We start from the raw sequence: 17,278 nt of genomic DNA on the forward strand, positions 1-17,278 counted from the left end.
GGGCAAACTCCTTCCAGACTGAAATTGAAATGAGAAACTTCTTCCGCATCATCAGGCTCAAGTATTTCTTCCATGATAAATAACCCAACAAATCTATTGATGACAATCGCTCAGGTATGAAACCTCCTTCCACCTTCACACCATTACAATCTATGGTGTCTCCTGAAATTCTAGCGTTTGAGAACAAAATCCTTCGAGAGATGAAACATCTCTGCGAACACCAAAATCATGAGAACATTTAATTTGTCGAAATCAGAACGTATAGCCCTCAAAAACCTCGAAAACAACCCCCTTTTTGTTATTAAACCAGCAGATAAAGGGGGGGGGGGATTGTTCTCTGGGATTCAAACCTTTATAAACTAGAAGTGGAAAAACAACTTTTGGACACATTGGTGTATAAATGAATACCAACTGATCCCACTCTTGAGATCCTGGAGGAGATAACAAGCCTGATGACCCACGCCTTCCATGAGGGGTGGATCAATGATGATGAAAGAATGTTTCTCACTAATAGACAATCTGTTATCCCAGCATTTTATTGCTTACCAAAAGTCCACAAAAACTTGACTACACCTCCAGGCCGCCCTATTGTTTCAGCTATTGGCTCATTACTTGAACCACTGTCCATGTATGTAGATGTGTTTCTTAGGCCTTTCGTCAATAAGATGAAATACTTTGTACAAGATTCCACTTCCATGATAGAAATCCTATATGAACTGACAGTTGAACCACAAGGTCTATTGGTTACACTAGATGTTACATCCCTCTACACCAACATACCGCAAACTAAATGCATGGAGGTGATGGGTAACCTTTTGGAAACACGTGAGGACAAAAACCCTCCGTCAGCATTTCTTGCTGAGTGCATCCATCTAGCATTAACCAAAAATTTTTCATATGGAATGAAACTTTTTTTCAACCGCTACATGGCACCAGTATGGGGGCGACCTTTCCCCCGATCTGGCGAATCTGTACATGGACAATTTCGAAACCACCAACATCTATGCCGACGATAATCCATACCGGGGAAACATCAAGGCCTGGTATCCTTACATAGATGACATTTTTATGATTTGGCGAGGCACGAAAGAAGAACTAGTCGACTTTACTCTATGGCTGAACACTAGAGAAGTCTTGATCAAATTCACATGTGACTCTGACCTTAAAAGTGTCGCCTTTCTGGACCTACTTATCCATCGCCTGCCGGACAACAAGGTGAAGTGGGAGAATGGAAGAACAGGCTCCCGCCCTTCCCCTCTCGCGCTTGGCCTAGAGGATCACGGCCTAGACACCCGCCACAAGAGGAGTTTGCCTACCTACCAGACGACCAAATACCCTGGTACAAGAACATACAGATGTGCCCACCTACCTGCCCAGCAGCCCGCCCTGTCCATGCCGACACCTGCGGCATGGATCAACTCGACTAAAACCTACACGTCGTTAGAGATGCCATGACGACCTAGCCAACGGTTAGCACACCTGTGCAAACATGCACACCGGACACTCCCACACCAATCCACACGAAGAACATACTCAGTGCTATGACGTAGGCGACAGACATACCCACAGACGTGCATCTTTATTATTTTCCACATAGGCTCTCAAAATGCAGAAACGCAAGACGCATAATGAACTTATCTAAAAAGGCTTGCTCACGCTTCTTCTAAGAACCATGTACCATAATGAAGAATATAACGGAGACACGATACTGAGGATAGAGCAATATGATACCGTAACTTAAAGCGCTCTACATCAAACGGTTCCACCTATGCACCAGGCCCAAGTAGGCCGCAAGCAAAAGCTTCCATGAACACTGAATGAGCAAGAGCTCGGTTGCTGACCCTGCAGAATGAGCCCGGTGAAAGCACACCGCCAAGGGCACGATGTTGCAATCTCGCACGCCGCAAGCCGACGCCAAGGTCGCACCTGCAAGATAAACCAGGCACACAGTGGGAAAAAACAATATTAATTGTGTTGAATTTTGCCTCAAACACGGTCCCACCTCACGTGACAAAGCTAAACCTGACAGGATGCCAAGCCCAGGGGGAAGGAGACGCCTGAATCCCACGTTTCAAGACACAGGCAGATACAATTAAAAGACTCATTGGACATCTGCAGCAGTGGGAGTAGTCGACCTCCCAACATATGAATAAATCCTCACATTGTTTACACCTACCCATAGTAAAACATTGTTGCAAATGACAGGTGCACCGCGAGCTGGGAACAGCGATAGTCTCAGACTGGGAGGCTCGCGAGCGGACCAATCAGAACATGGGGCTCTTATCACTGACGCCATTAACATTGACCAATCCTCAGAGGTCTTCATGTAACAATTTTCATGTATCAAATTGAAGGGACAGCCCAAGTATACCACCTGACTAACCCTCAACCACTAACACCGTTCTCTATATGTATGCTATACTAACCCTACCACTCGAGTAACCAATCCAGAGTGGAAATAGGTTTTTTGCTAAACTTTCTAAGGTGACGCAAGTAGCGCGTCATACTAAGGTAAAAAGGGCCTGCGAGCCCCACGATTGTGTGTGTGTCAGGACGGACGCGTACGATCCTTGACCCATCCCTGCCGTTTTGTCTAATAAACAGCAGAGTCACCTTGCTTCTTGCGTGTGTCTCATACTCTATCTCTTTTGGGATATACGGGAGGAGTTGGGGCCTCACTGCCCGGAGGTCTACGGACGGCCCCGGCCGACCCCGGCAGAATTTCCCCCCGACAAGTTGGAGGCACTGCTGAGATCTGTTTAAGATCTGCTTTTTTATTTTTATTTTTTCCAGGTACTCCCATTGCGAGGAGGCCCGGCGGCGCGGCCCCCTCTGCCGTTGCCCCCTTCTGAGGACGACAGGACCATCGCGGAACTGCGAGAAGACCGGACAGCGCAATCCGGATATTGGCCTTTGGGAGCCGGTTGAGAAGTATCCCGCCCGCGGTTGGCGAGTGTCCAGACGTGGTCCAGACGAGGGGAGGTGGCAAGCCGCTTGGAGGGGTGCACGCAGTCGAGCGGCCCCGCATCAAGAGAACTTGGTGAGCATGCCACGCACAACAAGCAATGTGAAATTGTGAGGGAGGGGGGAGGAATTAAATACGGGATGTGGGAGGTGTTGCACAGGTGCGCGGCGAAGGTTTGACAATTTAGTGTAGGCAATGAAATGAATGGTAGCCGAACGAATGCGGGAGCAGTCGGCTACGTTACGCGAGAGAAGGAGGTGGAGCACGAAAACATCACGTGCGGCCGCTCGTAGACACTGATTGGCCTAGGTCGCGACTACGTGTAGGGGTGTGTGTGTGGTTTCCTACGATTTGGCATTTATTGATCAATGAGTAGATGAGGATCCCTATTGTTCGAGCAAGAAACCCGATAGGTAGATGACGTTTCCCTGTAGGCGGTAGCTAGTTAGTTGCCCAATACGGAAGATAATTGGCTGGTTAAGCCCTCCTGTCGAGGGGCATATCACACGCGAGGCGACGCAGCGTGCGCAGTCCGATTATATTATTGATTACCTTGTTCCAGGAGTGACAGGAAGACAGCTGTGAGGATTAACGGGGGTAGATTGCAAGTGTATTTTGGACTCAAAGAATATATGAAGAACTTACCAGTAGTTCGAAGAGATCGGTGACGTCACCAGTAGGGCCTTCATAGGATATCCCGAGCACAAGGCATCTTTCTTTCTGAGAGTGGTGGGGAAGAGAACTGTGGTAAGGGAGTGGAAACGGAGATAAACGGTAATGAGTTGATCGAGGAAAGGCGAAACGGGGGACGTGGCGGCGCACGGAGAACGCCGGCCACGGCAAGTGTAGAAGAAGGAGGAGGAGCAAGTGAAAATAGGACGACTGTATAAGAACGTCACAAGGGGTACGCAGCCGCAGGGGGCTACGTGCGCCTCGGCCGCAGGGGGCCGTAAGGGTGTTGTGTAAAGGAAGAAAGAAAGAAGAAAATATACAAATGTAAATACTATATTTTAATAATTTTCCTTAGCGGACTATCGCAAGTCCCCAAACTTACGGGGCCAGGTAAAGGAATAAGGCTGTGTATTGTAAGTGTTAGTAAGATAATAGCTACCAAATAGGGGAAGGATAACAAGTGAAGCGCTACGATGTCATACGGGACGGGATCGGGAGGGTGGGGGAACACCCTCACTACCCCACTACAACACATATGTACAACACTGTCACCCCATAGGGAGAAACTGATCAAGTATAGCATAGAATGGACACAGGGGACGGACAACAAAATGATAACACCATGGCCGCCTAATGCTAGCTTCGATCCATATACCCAACATTCACTATTAAACCATTTGCATAATACATACAAAGGGAAGAAGTTGACAAACCACGTGGAGGTGTTTAACTTATGGAGGATGTTCCAAGGGTCCCGACCAGGACCAAATGGAATGTTCACTGTGGGGGAAACACCGGAAGAAAAAGAGATTAAGGAGGAAGGAGAGAATGGGAAAAAGGGAAGTGAAGACCCAAAGAACACGGGGAACGGAAAAGAGGGAGGAGAAAAGAATAATAACCCAAAAGAAAATGAAATAAAAAAGGAACAGAGCAACGATACACCCCTAGCAAAGGTAGTGAAAACAGAGGGAGGGGGGTTGTACCCTTTAAGAGAATTAGGAGAAATAGAAAGAGGACAGTTAAGGGCAGCTGAGGGGTACTCGAACCCGGCATACAGCCCGCCACCATATGTGGCTCCTAGGAAGATGCCAGCAGGGGAGGGGAGGACTGGAGAAGAACAAACTGTGGAAATAGGACATGATGAGTGGGTAGCTGCGCAGATACTATTAAAATTACGAGGTTCATTAACAGGAGAAGAGAAGGAGGTAGTAAGGAAAATAGATGAGGATAATACCAGGGAGAGTGGAATGAGAGGGGAAGAGCTGTTACGTCAAAAGGAAGAGATTTTGGAGGAACGACTAGCAGAGTTAAGGAATGAGCAGAATGAACTGATCAAACAGCTCGAGAGGGAGGAAAGAGAGAGAGCGAGGGAAAGGAAAGAAGGTAAGAACGAATTGGAAAAAATAAGGGAACGAACTGAGGAGCAAAAGAGAGAAGCTGAAAGGGTAAAAGCAGCAGCAGAAAGGGTATCAAGAGCAGTGCTACGAGAGAGGAAAAGGGAAGAAGAAGAGAAAGAAAAAGAAATGGCAATGTGGAAGAAGAGATTACTATCAGAAACGACTAAGAAATATGAAGAAGGGAGGGTGATAGAGAGTATATTAGAAAGGGAGACGGTGAGATGGGAAAGGAAGAAAGAGGATGAAAGGATATTGGAAAAGGTGAGTAGTGAAGTAATGGAGGAATTAAAAAGGAAGAGGGAGGAAATTGGTAGAGAGATGGAGGAGAGAAATGAAGGGGAAAGAGAAGATAGGAGAAGGGAAAGTGAAGTAAGGGGGTATGTATATAGAGACACAGAAGTAGCAACAACATCAGCGCAAAGGGGAGCGGTTGACAAAGGAGAAAAGGGAGAACAGGACCTAATAGACTTAAAAACAGTAACAATCAAGGGGAAAAAGACAGAGTGGGGGCTGCCGTTTATGAATGACTTTTGTAGTGAGGAAGAAGATGGAATGGAGAAGGAAGGAAGAAACAGTGAAAGGGAAAGCCTAGATAAACTATACACCACCCGGACTAATACAGACTCACCATGGATCTGTAGGAGAAAGGACGAACTGGAGAGAAGTGAGGAGGAAGAGCAAGGAATAGCGGAAAGACAGACACATGAAGCCACACCGTCACCATCACACCCTCTCCCATCCCACCCTACATGCTCAACCACCTCACGCTCATTACGTACAATCAAACTTGCGCCCTTCACAAATGAACTGACACCCTATGCAGGTCGGCTTAGAGACCTCCCTAGACGCAGGCAGGAAGGACGAATACACACGCCCACATTAAATACAGGAAATGATGGATGAAGGGGAAAAGATGGAGAAGAAAGAGTTACGAGCAGGGGAAATACAGACGAAATGGACGATGTAGGAGAGAGGGAAGAAGTGGAGGGGTGTGAGGACTCGATTTTATGGAACCCAAGGGGTAAAACGAGACACAACTTAATGCCACTTCTGGAGAGGGGAGGGGTTAGACCACAGTACGTCCCTTGGAAGCATACAGACAAAGAGAATATAAAGTGCAGGCTCCCATCATTAAGTGGAGGTGCGGGTAAATGGATATATGAAATGGAAAAACACACCGCAGGACAGAAACTGGCAGTGGGAGATGTAAAGGGCCTTCTAATATCGATATTAGGGGATGCAGCGGATGACATTTGGAAGAGAGCGGGATTCCCTGGGGTAACAATAGCAAACACATCGCATGAAGGGGCACCATTCGCAAACTGCAGACATGCACTATGGCAGGCATTGAGGGTACAGTACCCAGACACATCAGACATAGGAGCAATTACCTCACGCAAGATGCGTGAGAACGAAGATCCTGTTGATTATATCCAGGAAATCCAAGAGAAGTGGCGCATGGAAACTAGAGAACAATGGGACAAAACACCAGCAATATTTTATCATATACTAGTACAAGGGCTCCCAGAAGGAGTTCAGAAACAACTGAAGAAAGTAGTGGGAATGGAAGCAAAAGCATGGCCAGAAATACAACTGACAATAGTGCATCATTGTAGGGCATGGCAAGAAAAAATGAAACAAAAGGAAGAGGACAGGAAAACGGAAGAGGCTAAACTAGTACAGAAAAAACTTACTAAATACACAATGGAAGGGGCACTAATAACTGCACCTACAACAATGACCCAAAGCCCCACACAAGTAGTGGCTGCACAAGATCCCTCCCAAATACCACCCTCACAGACTATAACACAACAGGTGCCGCCACTCCAACCATACACGACCAACATGGGAGGAGGATACTCAATGCCAGAAGCTGGGTATTATAATTACAACAGGGGAAGAGGAGGAATTATGAGAGGGAGAGGATACGGATATAACACACAACAGCAGGTGGGAGGACTTAGAAATTCCTACCCCACTGGGCAACCAGTATACCAGGACAACACAGGAAGCTTTCCATGGCAGAGTAGGGAACCACCGGTGTGTTGGAGTTGTGGATTAGTAGGGCACATGTCACGCACGTGTAGAGTAAGACCAGGTACACCATCATGGAGCGAACAGGGACAACCAAGGCCCACACAGGAACAGCAGGGCATACAGCAACAGCAGACGTTGCAACAGGGAAATGAACAGCAACAACTAATAACACAACAACAGCCACAGACATATTCACTGCCACAACAACAGGTAGCGATAACACAACAACCCCAAGCACAACAAACACAACTGGGTAGGGTGACGGTCCTGGGACACAACCCTTACACAGGAAATGGTCAATCGTTGTACCCTCAATAGGACAGCCCACAGACGGCCTTGGTGTGTCCCATCCTGTCGGTAACACCTAATAGTGCGGAGGAACCACGCATAGAGGTAACGATAGGTGACAAAAAATTATCATTCCTTGTTGACACCGGGGCGACCCAGTCTTGCATAAGGGAAGGTAAATTTAAGATGTCGGGCGAAGCCATGAACACCCAAGGATTCTCTGGGGCTAGAGGGTTGGTTCCTTTTACTGATAACATTCCCTTATCTATAGGAGATTATGACATGTCAGTCCCACTTTTATATTATAGTGCCTCACCAGTAAATATACTGGGGAGAGACATCATGAACAGGTTGAATATGACGATCTCCTTTACGGAGGACGGCATAATTTGCTCTACTCCAGGAATTAACATGCTCACAGCACGACAGATTATGCAAGCATACTGCGGACAGACAGCGATTAGGGCTGAGCCAGTATATGGCGAACTCTTCCAGTACGGGACAGACATGGCATTTGCATGGATGCCAGGGATAGAGGGAAAGATCTGGAGGAGGCCAGCAGCCTATTTGTTCAGACCAGAAACACCAGTCAATGAACCAGAAGGAAAGGTGGTTCCAGTGGACATTGAGAGCATTATAGCAACAGCTGATTACATTGCTGTACATGCCCAAGACAGAGAAGGAAGAGCATGGAGGGCAGTGATAGCACTAGCAGAAGGATGTAGACTCACCCAGGTGTCAGATGAGGAGCTGTTCTCAGAAGAAAAGGAGGAAGGTGAAATGGTGTTTATGATGAGTGTGGAAATATGGCTAAGAGTGGCGTACAAACAAGTGGCACAGAAAATGGCAATGGCACTTGAGGCACCCACATCCACCCCAGTTCCCTTCTTTGAGGAGGATATGACAAAAGTACCCACATCATTATGGACTACTAGCCCCTATGACGTGGGGTGCATAAAAAGTATAGGGGGGGTAAGGATAAAATTGAAAAAAGGTGCAATACTCCCCAGAGTGAAACAGTACCCACTATCAAAAGAGGCAGATGAGGGCATATATGAAACCATAACGGCCCTTATAGATAATGGCATATTGGTCCCCTCAGAATCACCATGTAACACGGCTGTATACCCAGTGCGCAAGGCTAGAGGGGGGTCTTGGCGCTTCATACAGGATCTCAGGCCCTTGAACAACATAGTAGAAGCAGAATACCCCATAGCCGCAAACCCGGCCACAATATTGTGTGGCATTCCAGCAGAAGCATCACGATTTACAGTGATCGACCTTAAAAATACTTTTTTCTCAATACCATTGCACCCAGACTCACAAGATCTGACAAGCTTCACTTACAGAAACACAAAGTGGAAACACACCAGATTGCCACAAGGGTACTGCGAGTCACCCTCAATATTCAACAGAGTAATACAGATGGATTTGGGTAACACTGAAGTGGAAAGCACAGTGTTGCAGTATGTCGACGACATAATAATTTGCAGTACAAACGAAAGAACATGCAGAGAGGACTCATTAAAGATGCTGACAATATTGGCTGAAAAAGGTTACAAGGTAGACATGGAAAAGTTACAGTATTGTCAAGAACAGGTACTTTACATTGGTCAGCTCATATCCCAACATGGAAGAAAGATTGCACCACAAAGAGCACAGGCCATTTCAAAAACGCCAGTGCCACAAACAGTGAGGGAACTGCAGCAGTTCCTGGGTCTGTGCAACTACTGTAGAGCATGGGTATTTGATTACAGGTCATACATAGGACCCCTGCTTGAGGCGTTAAAGGAAGCTAATAAAGGGGAGAAAAAGTTGGGGTGGACAATGGAAATGAAAGAGGCTTTTGATGAACTGAAAGATGCGATATCAACTGCTCCGGTACTGGCAACCCCAGACTATGAGCGACAATTCTTTATATTTTCACATTGCGACTCAGCAGTAATGAAAGCAGTGTTGGCTCAAAAAACAAGCATGGGCTACAAACCAGTAGCATTTTACAGCGGCCACTTAGATCCTGTGATGTTAGGTCATTTCCCTTGCGAACAAGGTCTCGCCGCAGCTGCTTTTGCGGTAGAAAAAGCATCAGCAATCACCATGGGGTGCCCAACTACACTGTTTGTGGAACATGCACTATTTGCAATATTGAATAAACCTAAGTCCACCCTAACCACGCAAAGGGCATCAGGTTATGAGATCATCTTATCCAGAGCTGAACTATCAATTGTTAGATGTAGCACGGTCAACCCTGCAAGGTTCCTAGCAGAAGTACTTGAGGAAGGAGATTATGCCCACGATTGTACGCAAATAACTGAAATGTACTCATGTACTAGAAAGATTGAAGAAAACGCACTAGAGGGAGGTGAGCTCCTGTTCATTGATGGGTCTTCAACTATCGACCAAAGGGATGGTATAAGGAGGACTGGGGCAGCAGTGGTAAAAATGATGGAGGTACCGGTGTGTGTGGCAATGAAATGTGTACAACTACCACAGCATTATTCCGCTCAAGCAGCAGAATTAATTGCACTAATTTTGGCGTTGAAGGAAAGCTTTGACAAACGAGTGACCATATATTCCGACAGCGCATATGTTACGTCCACTGTCCACTCAAGGCTGTCGAAATGGAGAAGAAGAGGGTTTAGGAGAGCTGATGGCACTCCAGTGCAACATGCCCTCCTATTGGCTGAACTAATTGAAGCAATAAATGAACCCCAAGAATTAGCTTTGGTCAAATGCACCGCACACACCAATGGTGAAGACCACATTTCAAAAGGGAATGCAGCAGCAGACGCACATGCGAAGTATGCTGCATATTTTGGTGAGATATGGAACCCCCCAGAGTCAGAGAGAGGGAGAGGGAGGGGAATGGCTAATGAGATGTTGATAAGAGAAGGGTACACCCATCTCCCAGCCACACAGATAATGGAGCTACAAGCGGCTGCACCAATGGCAGAAAAAGAAATATGGGTAAAAAGGGGATGCACAATGTCACCAACTGACGCACTATGGCGCCAGAGTGACACTGGGAAGATTGTAATACCACTGGCACTATTGAACACCGCCCTGAGCCAACTACACCACCCAGCCCACACAGGCAAGGAAGTAATTGCAGCACGAATTAGGGAAGACTGGTTCTGCCCCGAGTTAAATTCTCATGTGTCAAATTTTATCAGCAATTGTCTCACATGTCAACAGTTTACGGCCGGTCACACTCTGAAGGTGATAAGAGGTACTATACCCCGGCCAGAGGGACCCTTCCGACATCTCCATATTGACTATGTTGATATGATCAACGTATGTCAAGGAAATAGGTATATGATTGTAGTAGTATGCCCATTCTCGAGGTGGATTGAAGCAGGGCCCTGTTCACACCCAGATGCATTCAGAGCAGCTAAATTCCTAGTGAGGGAGGTCTTCCCCAGGTGGGGAGTGTGCGAGGTACTGCGGTCAGATAATGGCCCACATTTCGCAAACGAAATGTTCCAGCACATCACATCCTTACTGAACATCAAGCATAAATTTGCATGTGCATACCACCCACAGGCCAACGGTGTATGTGAACGCCTGAATGGCCTATTAAAGGAGGCAATTGCAAAAATACAGCAAACAACAAAGAAGAGTTGGTTGTATTGCCTTCCATTAGCCCTATTTGAGCTAAGGAATAGACCAGGTTCCGACCACCACCTCACCCCTCACAAGGTGGTTACCGGACGTCAAATGCGCCTTCCCCTAACGCCAACATCAAGAGCATTTACCGACCACGAGAGTACTGCAAATGTCCTTGGTGATGAAATGTACCAATATGTGTCTTCTTTGATTACTAGTGTAGTGTTTGTGTCTCAACAGCTCGAGCGCACGCGGGGCGGGTCTAACAGCGATCAGCAAGAAGACGTGGATAAAGAATTGGAAAAGGAAAGACTGTGCAAAGTTGCTAAAGGTGACCACGTACTACTCCGCAATTTCAACAGAAAGTGGAACAGCCCACCCTTCACTGGCCCCCATCTGGTAGAGGAGGTATCAACGAGAGCAGTAAAGCTACAGGACAAACGTGCCTGGAACCATCTACATGACGTAAAGATCTACAAACTCCGGACCCGCCCCAGCGCCACCGACAGGGCCACTGGGAGAACAACAACAGCGTCACCAACGGAGGAAGAGACTTCTACCGCAACTAACGGCCTAAGTGTCCCCATACCCTGCCACCCCCCAGATTCCCCAGAGACAACTACTAGACAAGAAAGGGGTGATCCCCATACCGCCCACCCCATGGTTACACGATCAAAGAGTAAAGAGACTTCCGCCAGTTGAGCCCCAAACCCTCTGCCCATTGACCCCCTACCCACTGTAGTAATAACTGAACTGAAGGACATTGTCTTGCACATATACACATGTAAACACCTGAATGTTCTCTTTCTTTTCTCTCGCACATGCAGGTACAGCATATTATTGTACTACTAAGAAAGTAGATAACTAACCAATTCACTGCCCAGGAGTAGATGGTACCCTCAGACGATAATTACCTGGAAGAATTGTCACACCAATTTGTATATGAAATAAAAAGGCCAACGTATCTGAAAAAAAGGAGGGTACGTGTCTACTACACAGCATTCCTATTGGCCATAGAACATTCAATGCCCCACCTCCAACCATACTTGCCTGCCCTAAGAGATAGATCGCTTAGATTGGCGTGGGAACAGCTCTTCGCCTGGGCACTGAATGACTACTTGATAGGGAGAGCTTAAAAACGACAACTAACACTAATAACAAGCATATTAAGAATTTTCAGGCGGGCAACTGTAACGTCGCAAGAATAAGCTGCCGGACTGCAGCAAGGTAAGAGCAAAATGCCGGTGAAATTAGCATCTGTAATAAAATTGATGGGGATTTTAATGATCACCGGGTTCTTGGCTGCCTCTGTATGGCAGTACAGCTATGCTATTGATATTATTGCTGTACCCAAACCTAATACACCCCCACCCCCAGCTGCAACAGGTGTTACATCAGGTGGTACTAGTAAAATCCCACACAAGGAAAATAGAGTTAAACGCAGCACATACTCAGATAATAAAGGTATTGACAACTACATACAAGATTCAGCACACATCTCAAACAACATATGGTACCAACACATGACCCACATAGGTAAACAGACAACAGAAGACAGCTGCTACGTTTGCTCATTAATCCCATACGCCATGAGCGCTTCTCGAACATTTGTTGCCACGGAGATAGATGAAAAATTATCACGATGTATAATATACCTGGCACTGTTCCAAACAAAAGGAAGATTTCAAGGGACAGTGGTGCAACTGGTGTGGAAAACACGAGATACATATCCATATGAAAACAACTTCCTCAAGACTTATTTGAGTTACCACAAGAGCAGTTTACATGCTGAAGGATTCAGGTACATAACAAGTGGTCCTGAAAAAGGAGAAACAAAGAAAGTAACACTACAGTACCTACCATGTGATTGGTACGCCACTGAAATCCCTGGTAAAAACGGATGTTGGGAAAGACCACTGGTGATAATAACAGGGAAGGTGTACATGAACAACAAATGGGACATAGGAGTGGTTGGCAGCAACATGGTAACAAGAGAAAATATTTCAACTATTGATGGACACAACCATAGATGTTGGATGACTTGGGTCAAGTACGTACCCATGCTCACGTGGATGGAGAAGGATGAAGACCCAATAACAATACTGCCGCTAACTGCGCCTAAGGTATGCTACCAACATAAAGGAGAAGTGGACGTAGGATACAACACCAACTGTGAAAGCGTGATGGAGTTACCTGAGGGGGGAGCAGGAACAGCAGTAGTAATGGACCATTACTGGGCCTGTGGAGACAAGGCATACCACACACTGCCCCCTCTGTGGAATGGTGTATGCACAATAGTACACGTTAATGTACCATCACTAGTGGTGCCCCAGAAACATGTGAATATGGCGAATTTCCCCAAAATGGATGAAGGAAACAAGAGGAAGAAGAGATCTGCACAGCTTCAGAAGGGGCCAGAGAACAGGAACAATGGCAACAACACCGTCCTGAAGGAAGAAAAGACAAGGAGAACCTCTGACAGGAAATTACCTGTGGGGAAGGTCGGAAACAGCTCTCACTTCAATTCCGCCAGAACACAGACTATTCAGCAGAGCAGCAATGTTCTTCTCCTCAATAATACATCCGGGACTACAGGCTTACGCAAACGCAAAATGGCTCCAGATAACTAGGTGGGAACTAATGATGACAATTAACTCTACAGTGAATGGATTCAACGCAATAAAAGAGGAACTGCGAGCTGTGAGGATGGTAGCGCTTCAGAACAGATATGTACTGGACCTCCTCACAGCAATCGAAGGAGGAGTTTGCGCTAAGATAGGACAATCATGCTGCACATTCACCCCTGCCAACGATGCTGACAATGGTACACTGACAGAAGCAGTTTTACAATTGGCCCAGATGCACTCAAAAATGATGGATGAAAGTAAAGGTGTGAAAAAGGATGAGAGCTGGTTTTCAATATTATGGTCATGGATGCCCTCTTGGCTGTCAGATGGACTGAAGATTATAGTTGGATGTACTATTTTGGCTGGAGCTACACTGATCATAATAAGATTTTGGAAGGCCCGGAAGGCACGCACCACAGACGAGATGATCAAAATGGTTGGTATGCACCTCTTGATGCCAACAGATGACGGCAAACACACAGGCACAATCATAAAAGAGAGAGAGAGAAGTTGCGCAACCAGATCATCACCAACCACCTGGACCCACCATCAGTGAAGCTCGAAAACCCAAGAAACCCAAGGAGCTACATAGGGAAATGGGTATACTGCACTCCTGGAGGAACCTGTGCATATATGTATTGGTCATTTGAAGACCATGTTAACCACTATGGACATTTGGGAGGAATAACTAAAATATGGAGAGTAAGAGGAGATAAAGAAAAGGATATGTTTGTGGTCGACAAGTCGACCAGAGGGGGGACTGAAGTGGGAGAATGGAAGAACAGGCTCCCGCCCTTCCCCTCTCGCGCTTGGCCTAGAGGATCACGGCCTAGACACCCGCCACGAGAGGAGTTTGCCTACCTACCATACGACCAAATACCCTGGTACAAGAACATACAGATGTGCCCACCTACCTGCCCAGCAGCCCGCCCTGTCCATGCCGACACCTGCAGCATGGATCAACTCGACTAAAACCTACACGTCGTTAGAGATGCCATGACGACCTAGCCAACGGTTAGCACACCTGTGCAAACATGCACACCGGACACTCCCACACCAATCCACACGAAGAACATACTCAGTGCTATGACGTAGGCGACAGACATACCCAGGGACGTGCATCTTTATTATTTTCCACATAGGCTCTCAAAATGCAGAAACGCAAGACGCATAATGAACTTATCTAAAAAGGCTTGCTCACGCTTCTTCTAAGAACCATGTACCATAATGAAGAATATAACGGAGACACGATACTGAGGATAGAGCAATATGATACCGTAACTTAAAGCGCTCTACATCAAACGGTTCCACCTATGCACCAGGCCCAAGTAGGCCGCAAGCAAAAGCTTCCATGAACACTGAATGAGCAAGAGCTCGGTTGCTGACCCTGCAGAATGAGCCCGGCGAAAGCACACCGCCAAGGGCACGATGTTGCAATCTCGCACGCCGCAAGCCGACGCCAAGGTCGCACCTGCAAGATAAACCAGGCACACAGTGGGAAAAAACAATATTAATTGTGCTGAATTTTGCCTCAAACACGGTCCCACCTCACGTGACAAAGCTAAACCTGACAGGATGCCAAGCCCAGGAGGAAGGAGACGCCTGAATCCCACGTTTCAAGACACAGGCAGATACAATTAAAAGACTCATTGGACATCTGCAGCAGTGGGAGTAGTCGACCTCCCAACATATGAATAAATTCTCACATTGTTTACACCTACCCATAGTAAAACATTGTTGCAAATGACAGGTGCACCGCGAGCTGGGAACAGCGATAGTCTCAGACTGGGAGGCTCGCGAGCGGACCAATCAGAACATGGGGCTCTTATCACTGACGCCATTAACATTGACCAATCCTCAGAGGTCTTCATGTAACAATTTTCATGTATCAAATTGAAGGGACAGCCCAAGTATACCACCTGACTAACCCTCAACCACTAACACCGTTCTCTGTATGTATGCTATACTAACCCTACCACTCGAGTAACCAATCCAGAGTGGAAATAGGTTTTTTTCTAAACTTTCTAAGGTGATGCAAGTAGCGCGTCATACTAAGGTAAAAAGGGCCTGCGAGCCCCACGATTGTGTGTGTGTCAGGACGGACGCGTACGATCCTTGACCCATCCCTGCCGTTTTGTCTAATAAACAGCAGAGTCACCTTGCTTCTTGCGTGTGTCTCATACTCTATCTCTTTTGGGATATACGGGAGGAGTTGGGGCCTCCCTGCCCGGAGGTCTACGGACGGCCCCGGCCGACCCCGGCAGAATTTCCCCCCGACAAAGGTTTGCACCAGCCTCTATAAGAAACCTACCCAAAAGAAAACACTACTGCAATTCAATAGTTATCACCCTCAGTCAATAAGAAAAAATTCACCCTTTGGTCAATTTCTCCGAATTAGGCGCAATTGCTCTGACAAAGCTGACTTTAAAAATCACAGCCAGATACTTAAAGCAAACTTAAAAGAAAGAGGATATCCGCCATATATCATTAGAAGAGCATACAAAAAGGCTGCCAATATTTAAGGGCAGACTGTTTGTCTAAACAAAACAAAACCGTATAAGACAAAATCACGTGTGTGTCGTCATTTACTCCGATTAGTAACAAGTTAAGAAAAATGATACTGACTAATTGGAAAATGATTAATACTGACGACTTTAACATCCTACCCCCTCGCTTTGCATTCAAGCGCCTAACTAACATCGGAGATAAACTTGTCCATACCTACCCGTTGCCTAAAAGTACTAGCAACACCCAACTCACACTATGGCACCTACCACGGTAGTAGGACATTTTAAATGTGGTAAATGCAGTATGTGCAAATTCACGAGTAACCTGTAAACTATTGATTTGAAAGGTAGAACATGGAAGCTGGACACATTTTCCAATTGTGCCACCAAATGGGTGGTATACTGTGTTATTTGCCCATGTGGGCTAATATACATTGGCAAGACAAAACTACCAGTGCGGACCAGAATTGGTGAACACCGCTGTTGTATTAAAAACAACACGGCGGATAAACCATTGGTTGACCACTATAAAAAGGCAAAACACTCACATGAGAATATCTTCTGGTCTGTACTACAAAAGATTGATAACCATCCCTGTGGGGGCGACCGTGATTTAAAATTACGTAGACTTGAACAAAGATGGATATATGATCTGGACTCAGTAAAACATGGTCTCAGTCTATACATCGAGTGGGGTCTATTCCTACGTAAATAATTGATCAATAAGAAAAACATTGGGGTGAACTTTACATACTCTGTATTGTCCACATGAGGATACATCCAATTTGGGGTCTCCTCTTTCCCCTCTTGTGTCCCCTCCCATTCATGGTCCCCTCCCGCCCCTGTCAGGCATTTGCCTTGCTCAATCTATCACCAATAGTATACCCCTTTTGTCTCCAGCCTAGTATATAAGCCGAGTCCAGACATCTCTGGTCTCTCTGAAGCTGTCAGCTCTTTGACATCATATCGATGAACATGCCCTGATTCTTGCCCTTCCCTTCTACGCAAACACCTGACTACTATTGATTAGTATACTAGGATGAATAGAACACATCTCTTCTTTTGCCTTCAAAAATCCTTTAAAAATAAATACAACGGCCGTTGTACCACCATAGCCGTTTAGTGCACGAATCTGTGCTCTCTAAAAGTATTCTTCACCACTTGTAGCTTATCATATAA

This window comes from Ambystoma mexicanum, chromosome 7p, assembly GCF_040938575.1.
Source record: "Ambystoma mexicanum isolate Mex_15411 chromosome 7p, UKY_AmexF1_1, whole genome shotgun sequence".
Taxonomy (NCBI): domain Eukaryota; kingdom Metazoa; phylum Chordata; class Amphibia; order Caudata; family Ambystomatidae; genus Ambystoma; species Ambystoma mexicanum.